The sequence below is a fragment of the Vicugna pacos genome, unplaced genomic scaffold (genome assembly GCF_048564905.1).
Source record: "Vicugna pacos unplaced genomic scaffold, VicPac4 scaffold_103, whole genome shotgun sequence".
NCBI classification, from domain to species: domain Eukaryota; kingdom Metazoa; phylum Chordata; class Mammalia; order Artiodactyla; family Camelidae; genus Vicugna; species Vicugna pacos.
In genome coordinates, this window is record NW_027328783.1 from 978,075 (window position 1) to 986,102 (window position 8,028).

Genomic DNA, 8,028 nt, shown 5'->3' on the forward strand with positions numbered 1-8,028 from the left:
ACACACACACACAGTGAGAGATTTGTAGTATTTTGTGGGAAGAATTCAATGGGCAGAGCTCAGAGAATAGATTTCATAGCACCAGCAAACTTTTGTACTTTGATCAAAACTCTAATTTTCCCAGGTAGAAAACTACAGATGGACAAACAAACAATATTCTTCTTTACGATATCTAATTTTGAATGTATACTGTAGCTTTTAACTTATCAGTATAGAACCTTGTTAAGATGGTCATGGTAAGACCCACTGTCTTATAAGTGAGCTGGAAACTAGCTGCTCAACCAGCCCATCTGAACCCCAGACGACTAATGTAAGCAACAACATAGCCACCATCAGAGATCAGCAGACAAACTTAAAAGCTTGATGTATCTGTTGTAGGAAGAACCACGGCTGTCCAGACACAGTTCTCCAGCTGCAAGTGGTCTCTATTGTTCTCTTGGTATAGGTCATATTGGTGAGATGTTGCTAGAGTTCACCCTGGCCCATTTGCCCATTCTCCAGAATATCAAATGCTTTCTTCACAACAGGTGACAAATTTTCAGTACACAATTCTGCCATTCTAGACTTATCAGCTGACACTGGCTGCATCATCGTGAGTAGAAGTCTTAGGGTCCCTGACCTTACCTACAATTTTCCAGTAATTCAGGGCATTTCACATTCTGAAAATGCTTCGTGTTTTTTTTTAAATTAATGGGAAAGAGTCAAAAACTTCCATGAATATTTTAAATTTCCTAATATCTGCAGAAATTTGGTATTCTTGCAGTTGGACAAATTTTTAATTCTATTACCCTCACCTCCTTCTAGTCCATACATTTTACATCGCAATTTGATTACTGAATACCACCACCCAATCCAAGGGTCTAGTACATCTTAGAAATTTCCCGTGTGAAGGTAAGAAGGGGCAAATGTTATGTGGGGTATATAAACCTACATTAAATGTTTGCAATGGCACTGTCTCTTCTGGAAAAAGCTCTGATTCTAAGAAGTAAATTAATTTTGAGTCAGTATAGTTATTGGTATGGGGAAGAGAATCAGCTATTTTGGGATGGGTGGGTGATGAAAAGACAGGAAAATATCCAGCAAATGAGAAAGGAATGATTTAGACTTATGGAAGTATGAATTGAGAAGACAATGATACTTTGTCTTCTGTACCTACCTCCAATTACTGTCTTGAGTGACTAGTCCTTGCGCTGTGAAAAGAGCTAGTTTGTGGTATAGAGTAAAGACCATAACGAAATAGTTTGAAAACCATGACAGTTTTGATCTTTCAGGAAAGTAGATTTTGCTTAAAGTCAACATGTATTTTTCATTCACTAAATACTAAAATGCATCCTGTGGCATATGCTGTGCTTACTGTGCTGGTATCCAAGGCCGACAAGGAAAGCGGGATAGACATAAAACATCTGGAGGAGGTGGTTTCTGTGCTGAGAGGAGGATAGTCTAAGTAGGTAAAAGGAGGACACCCAACGTCCAAAGATGAGCTGGAATAAAACTGTTGAGTTTGGAGCTAACATTGTTGAGAAACATTTGGCTGGATATATATCCAGATACAGTGAAACATAAAGATATGCCAAGGTAGTCAGATGCCAGATTTATAAAGAAATGACTAAACTAAATTGAGTTAATTTTGTGTGATTAGAGTTGGAAATGCATTAAGTGCCACCCTGTGAACGTAAGCTTTTCTTTGGCTGGAAGATAATAGCAACATAAATTATTAACTAGAAAATATAGTGTAGACTGTTGAGGGCAGGAAATGAAAGCACCAACTGGAATGCTTTGAGAACAGCACAAAGAAGACCATAGATAAATTACTACTTAAATTCTACCACATGCTGAATGTGCCATCTGAGACTACATCATGTGACCTTTTTGATTCCAGGGATGACATACTAGAGAACATGCTCCCTGGGTGGTTCCTGCATGTATCTCCTGTTCCAAACTATCCTAACTTAACACATTTAATACTTTCCAGGAAGAACCAAAAACCACTTATTACTTTTCCCTCTCTCCATGTTTTATTATTTTTCCAAATTCTTCCATTTTTTCCTTCTTCCTTACAAGAAATTTTTTAAATTTACTCCCATATTGTTCCATCAAAAGATTTTATCAATCAAATATCTCTTTTTTTTAAATGGCAAGTTAGTCTCCTGTTTAAATCTTAACTCTATTAAGAAATATTAAGGAAAATACAGGTACACATCTATGTTTATTGTTCAAATAAGAAAATAGCAGATAGTTGTCGACATTTGCCAACATCATTTATAATTTTTGTTTCCTGCATAATCTGGTAGTTCTCTGGTAGATCAGTTGTAATTAGGATGACATTCATAAACTGAAGATGGCTGATGAGTTGGCCTTGAAAGAGAGTTAGCTGATGTATCAGCTATCACTGGCACTGGAAAGCGTGGGTTGCACCCTGGTTGAAGTTTAGGAAAACGACCTTCATTTGCAGATATGTTGTGATATGTATTTGGAAAAGTAGAAGGCTCCAACATCAGTCCATAATAATTGCCCTGTATGGGAGATAAGATACTCTACTGAGAAATAGAAGTTGTAGTTCAAATGGAGTTCACAACACGGCCATTTGTTTCATTGTAACTGCTTTGAGAGTGCCAGTGGAGAGTGGTCAACTTATTTAGAATAGCTCGTTGACCCACTGCAATTTGTTCTGGTGGTCTGACATTGATGATGGAGGAGAAAAATCACCTCTGATCGGGGTAGTTGTATCACCAATTATGTGGCTAGTAGAGGGCTTTCTTTTTAGAAATTTGCAGAAGGTAATCATGGACTTTCTCCAATAGTGTCAGCCACAAATCCAGAATTATTATTATCCACATTATACCCTGCTTTAAAGTGCTGCTCTTTGAAGTCTTCAGCCAATGAAGACACCAGAGAGGCATTTTTAATCCCAACTCTTCTTTTTATTCTCACTAAAAGCTGGGGACAGCCTTGTTTAAAATTTGGATTATGATAAAAATGCAGCTACAACCAAAGGAGAAACATTTTAGTAATATTTATACCAAAATACAAGACTACAATAAGCCTAAAGTATAAAACCTGATTCCATGTTTACTATGTAAGGATAATATCATCAAAATATGAACATTGCTAACAATATTTTGAAGTTCCTTATTTGGAAAATACACATTTAAATATTATAGTCATCAAATTTAAATGTTAGCATTTGCGGTAACGGTGAATGACACTTTTGAAAAGCAGCTTTATTACCTTTATATGGATTTCTGGAATGATTCATAGTTGTAAGCAAAGTTTCTCATAATCTTGAATACTTAAGTCACTGTCCTCATTTTTTAGAATAAATAAAGAATTTTAGACTTAATAGTTTAATACAATTTTCAAAATCTTGCTTTACATTTATATTACCATTGATTGATGTGCAAAATAAAATTTTATATATAAGTTACCAAGTGGTGACTAAAATTTTTTATATCTTTCTTAATACAGACACTTCTTTTTCTTCTGCTGGAAAGTCAGCTAGACAAGCACACATTTGAAAATTCTGCCTCACTTTCCTAAACCCATAAAAGTTAGGCTGTCTAAGTAAACTTTTCATGCTTCCAGTTTCAAATATTCTGAAAGGGGCCTTTCTTTCCAAAACTTCCTTCTTCAAGACATCTTCATCAATCACTACGGAAGACCCATGAACACCCCACCAGATGGATTTAAATTGGTCACTCCAATCTATTTTCCAGAGTTTTCTTGGAAATGTCAGAGAACGAAAATCATTATCTTCTTCTGGTTCAGAGACACAATATGTGTAACATGGTGTTTTTATCAAGGATTCTTCAGACAAAGTCTGAAAGCATTTTCTTCAATCACAAAACTCATGTCCAAATCCCCAGAGAATGTTTGATCACACAATAGAGATCTACTGGAGTTTCCTGAGCCACTTGGTCCATTTTTATGAGACACATCTTGAATTTCTGAAGAAACATGTGCCATCTCAAATAACTTTTTCTACAGCTCCTTTTCTAATCTGCATGATTTTGAACACTGCAGCTTCATATGCTGCTTTGGCAGGCCTGCACAGATAAACTGCTAGGCCTTCAAAATGGTTCTCAACCTGAGTAGCTGTGACATCACAAAATGACTGGTATCCTAGCAACTCAAGTGTAACATTCAGCCAGTGTTTACTTGTCATTCATCCAGTTAAAATGAAACATATATGATGCTTATTTTTAAAGTGTGATTTGCAAATATTATCCCAACAAAATCTTTTTAAATAATTTAATTTTGGGGTCTATGAAATAAAACCAATCTCCATCCTTTTGTATTAAAATTTATACCAGATTTGTGAACAGAGTATAAATATTGCACAAAATATATAGAATAATTTTAAAGTTTTGGAATTTAAAGTGAAATTCGTGTAAAACATGTACAGAGAATATATATCTATTTCTATATCATTTGTAATTAAAGTGAAACATAATTTGATTAGGAAATTGAAATACGTATTTATCTGTGTACTATATAATAAGTAATTCAATATTCAAAATATGAGCAGATTAAATGTCAATTTATTTGTTTTGTATATAAATAAATGTTTAATAATTATGAAATAAAATAAGATAAAATAATGCATCAAATTAAGAAATCCCATAAGGCGGAATTTTTGTTTTAAATTGTAATTCATTTCTATAAGTAAAACAAATGTAATTTAATAATCTACTCTAAAATTACATAAGAGAAAATCTTATTGTATATTTACAAATGTTTATTTTTGCCATTCTTTCAATCAGAGGTTTTTCAGTCCCTAGAAGCAATAAATTTTCGTTTCATCTTTATAATCCATTCACTTGTGTCTTCTGTTAAGTGTTCCAAAATGATGTTGATAAGTACAATTATGCACAAGATCCCGGGTTCAATAAGCAGTGTCTCCATTAAGGGTCAAACAAACAAACAATCAAAAAACAAAGAAATAACACTATATGTGATTTGGGGTGGAAAAGGCCAGGTAATGCATTTTTGGAAGGAATATGTATCTCAGTCCTGAAACAGTTGACATTGTTAGTAAAATACGGCATTTTAAGGCAAGTGTTTTGTTCACTAAATGTAAATAATAGCTATGTTCTGTATCAGTAAACTGTAGTAAATCCAGTTCTACCAAAATTATATTCTTTATTTAAAAATAAATTCCATTAAACATAAGCCAAATTCAAAATGAGGGATAAATTTTTTAAATAAATAAATGTAAACTCAAGCTGTAATGTAAATTTTTCTTTCAGTATGTGAACATTCCATTCTAAATAAACACTAGCAACCTGAATTCATTACATATTACAAGTATTATAAACTATAGTTTAGAGGGATTTAGTCCTGATTCATAAATATTACTTATAAATTCAAATCAATATATGTGATACAATCCCTTAAATAGCAGAGAATTCAAAAACATCAATCTCAAAAATTGTAGGAAATTTATTGATCGATCTGATCTTTACATTTTATAAAAATATTCTTAACAAATTCACTTTTAATACATTTCAACTAAACATAATAAAAGTCATATATGAAAAACCCATGACTAACATCAAGTTCAATGTTAACATACAGGAAACTTTTCCTCTAGTCCACTAATAAGAAAAGGTAGCCCATTATAACAAGTACTAAATTACACTATTTGAAGACCTAGCCAGAACAACTAGTCAAGAAAAAAATATAAAAGGCATATAACTTGTAAAAAAGCAGTAAAATTTTTAGAAATGGCATAATTATGCATAGATAGAAAACTCCATAGACTCCTCCAGTGACTGTTAGAAATAATGAACAAACTTAATAAACTTGCAGAATACAAAATCAATATACAAATATCCGTTGCATTTTTATATATTAAGAACAAATTATCAGCAAGAGAAATTAGGATAACAATTGTGTATATATTTATACCAAAAAGAATAAACTAGGAATACATTTGATAAGTGAAATAAAAGATCTAAATATAGATCTATAAATTACAGGTGCAAGAAATAAAATAAACTAATAAATAGAAAGATATTTTCTGCTTATAGATTGTAAACAATGTGAGGATCTATTTTAATCAATCTTTTATATGTTCAATCTCCCTTGCACTAATTATTGAGGAGAATGTCTATTTTCATTTTATACTCTTGCTTCCTTTTTCATGGGTTAATTGATCATAGGTGTGAGGGATTTTACCTGGTTGCTCTATCTTCTTCTATTGATTGGTGTCTGTTTTTGAGCTAGTTTCATGTTGTTTAAATTACTAAAGCTTTGTTGGACTGTTTAACTTCAGAGAACTATACACTATTAGATTTAATACACTTTTTCAAGATTATTTTTGCAACTCATGGTCTATGTGGTTACATAAAGATTTTGAAATTACCTGTTCTATTAAATGGAAAAATCTCATGGTTACTTTGACATGAATCACACTAAATGTAGATTGCTTTGTGTAGTATGTTTGTTTCAACCACATTGTATCACATCATTAACATAAGAGAAATTTTCATTTCTTTGGATCAGTTTTAATTTCCTTCATCAATGTTTTCTATTATTTAACGTATAGGTTTTCTCCTTATTTCCTAACTTCATTTCTATGTATTCTATTCATATATATGTAATTATATATATTATATTTGTAAACATGTTTCCTACACAAATACAACAGGCAGAAGACAGTGGCATGACATATTCAAAGTTCTGAAGGAAAGAAAGCTGTAATCTAAGATAATTTATCAAGCAAGGCTATTCTTTAGAATAGAAGGAGAGATAAATAACTTCCACTAAAGCAAGTACTAAAAGAATTTAGCAACAGAAAAAGAAATAATGTAAATCGACTCTAAAAAAAAAGAAGCAGGATTCTATAGAAAGGAGAAAGGCATAATTAGAAAGGCAATAGCTACAATGTCTTACAATAGAATAAACATGATGTTGCAGTACAGTACATCAAAAATTTTAAGAGTCAGTGAGTGAAACAGGACAATACAGAGTATTTTCTTCTTGTTTCTGTTCTCTATAGGAGGGGTTAGAATTTCTATTCTTATCAGTTAAAAGAAAAAGATATAGTAATGTGTCAATATACATACAAGACAGGGTGGCCATAAGTCAAAACTTACAATGAAGTAACAAAGCCAAAAAGAAACCAAGATAATAAAAGAAAACTTATCAAGCAACAGAAAGAAAATGAAATGAACAAAAAGGAAATACCAAATCAACTGGAAAATGAAGTTCAAAATGGAAATAAACACCAGTCTATCAATAATTATCATAAATGTTAATGGACTTAGTGCTTCAATCAAAAGATATATATTGTCAGATGGGATAATATAATGAGACCCTACATTATGAAGCATAAAAGAGTCCCACATTTGTAAGAGGAACACAAATTAATTGAAAGTCAGAAGATGGAAAATATATTGCATGCAACTGGACATGACAAGAAAGCAGGACTAGCAGTACTGACTTCACACAAAATAGACTTTACAAGAAAGGTCATAGAGAAAGATAAACAAGGACATGAAATAATGATTAAAGGAGCAATAAATAATGAGGGTATTAAACTCATTAATATATATGTACTCAATATAGGAGCACCTAAATACATATAGCAAATACTAATAGATGAAAAGGGAGAAATGGATGGGAACACAATCACATTCAGAGACTATATCTCCCCTTTACCATCACTAGACTGGTGTTTCAGGCAGAAAATTATTAAGGGAAGAAAGATACAAAAAGATACGATAAAATAATTAGAGTTGGTGATATTTTCAAAACAGTACTCTTACCCAAAACAGAATATACATTCTTTTCCAGTTCACCTGGAATATTTTCTAGAAAAGATTATGTCCTCAGGCACAGAAGAAGCCTCAACAAATTTAAGAAAATAAAACTAATTTGAAGCATCTTTTCTGAGTATAATACTATGAAAATAGTAATCCTTCACAGAAAAACATTGTGAAAAAATGACAGCATGAAAATTAAACACCATGGTACTATAACAAGTAGGGGAGGTGAAGATGTAAAAGAATAAATTAAAAAATATCT

General features: G+C 32.1%; 1 long non-coding RNA gene across 1 annotated transcript; it reads right to left on the reverse strand.

The window, feature by feature from the left end:
- Nucleotides 1–2,236: 2,236 nt before the first annotated feature.
- On the reverse strand, nt 2,237–3,409 carry LOC140694767 (uncharacterized). Its single transcript, XR_012070389.1, has 2 exons — nt 3,229–3,409; nt 2,237–2,513 (listed from the first exon to the last, which is right to left on the reverse strand). It is a non-coding gene; the product is annotated as an uncharacterized lncRNA (long non-coding RNA).
- Nucleotides 3,410–8,028: the final 4,619 nt, after the last annotated feature.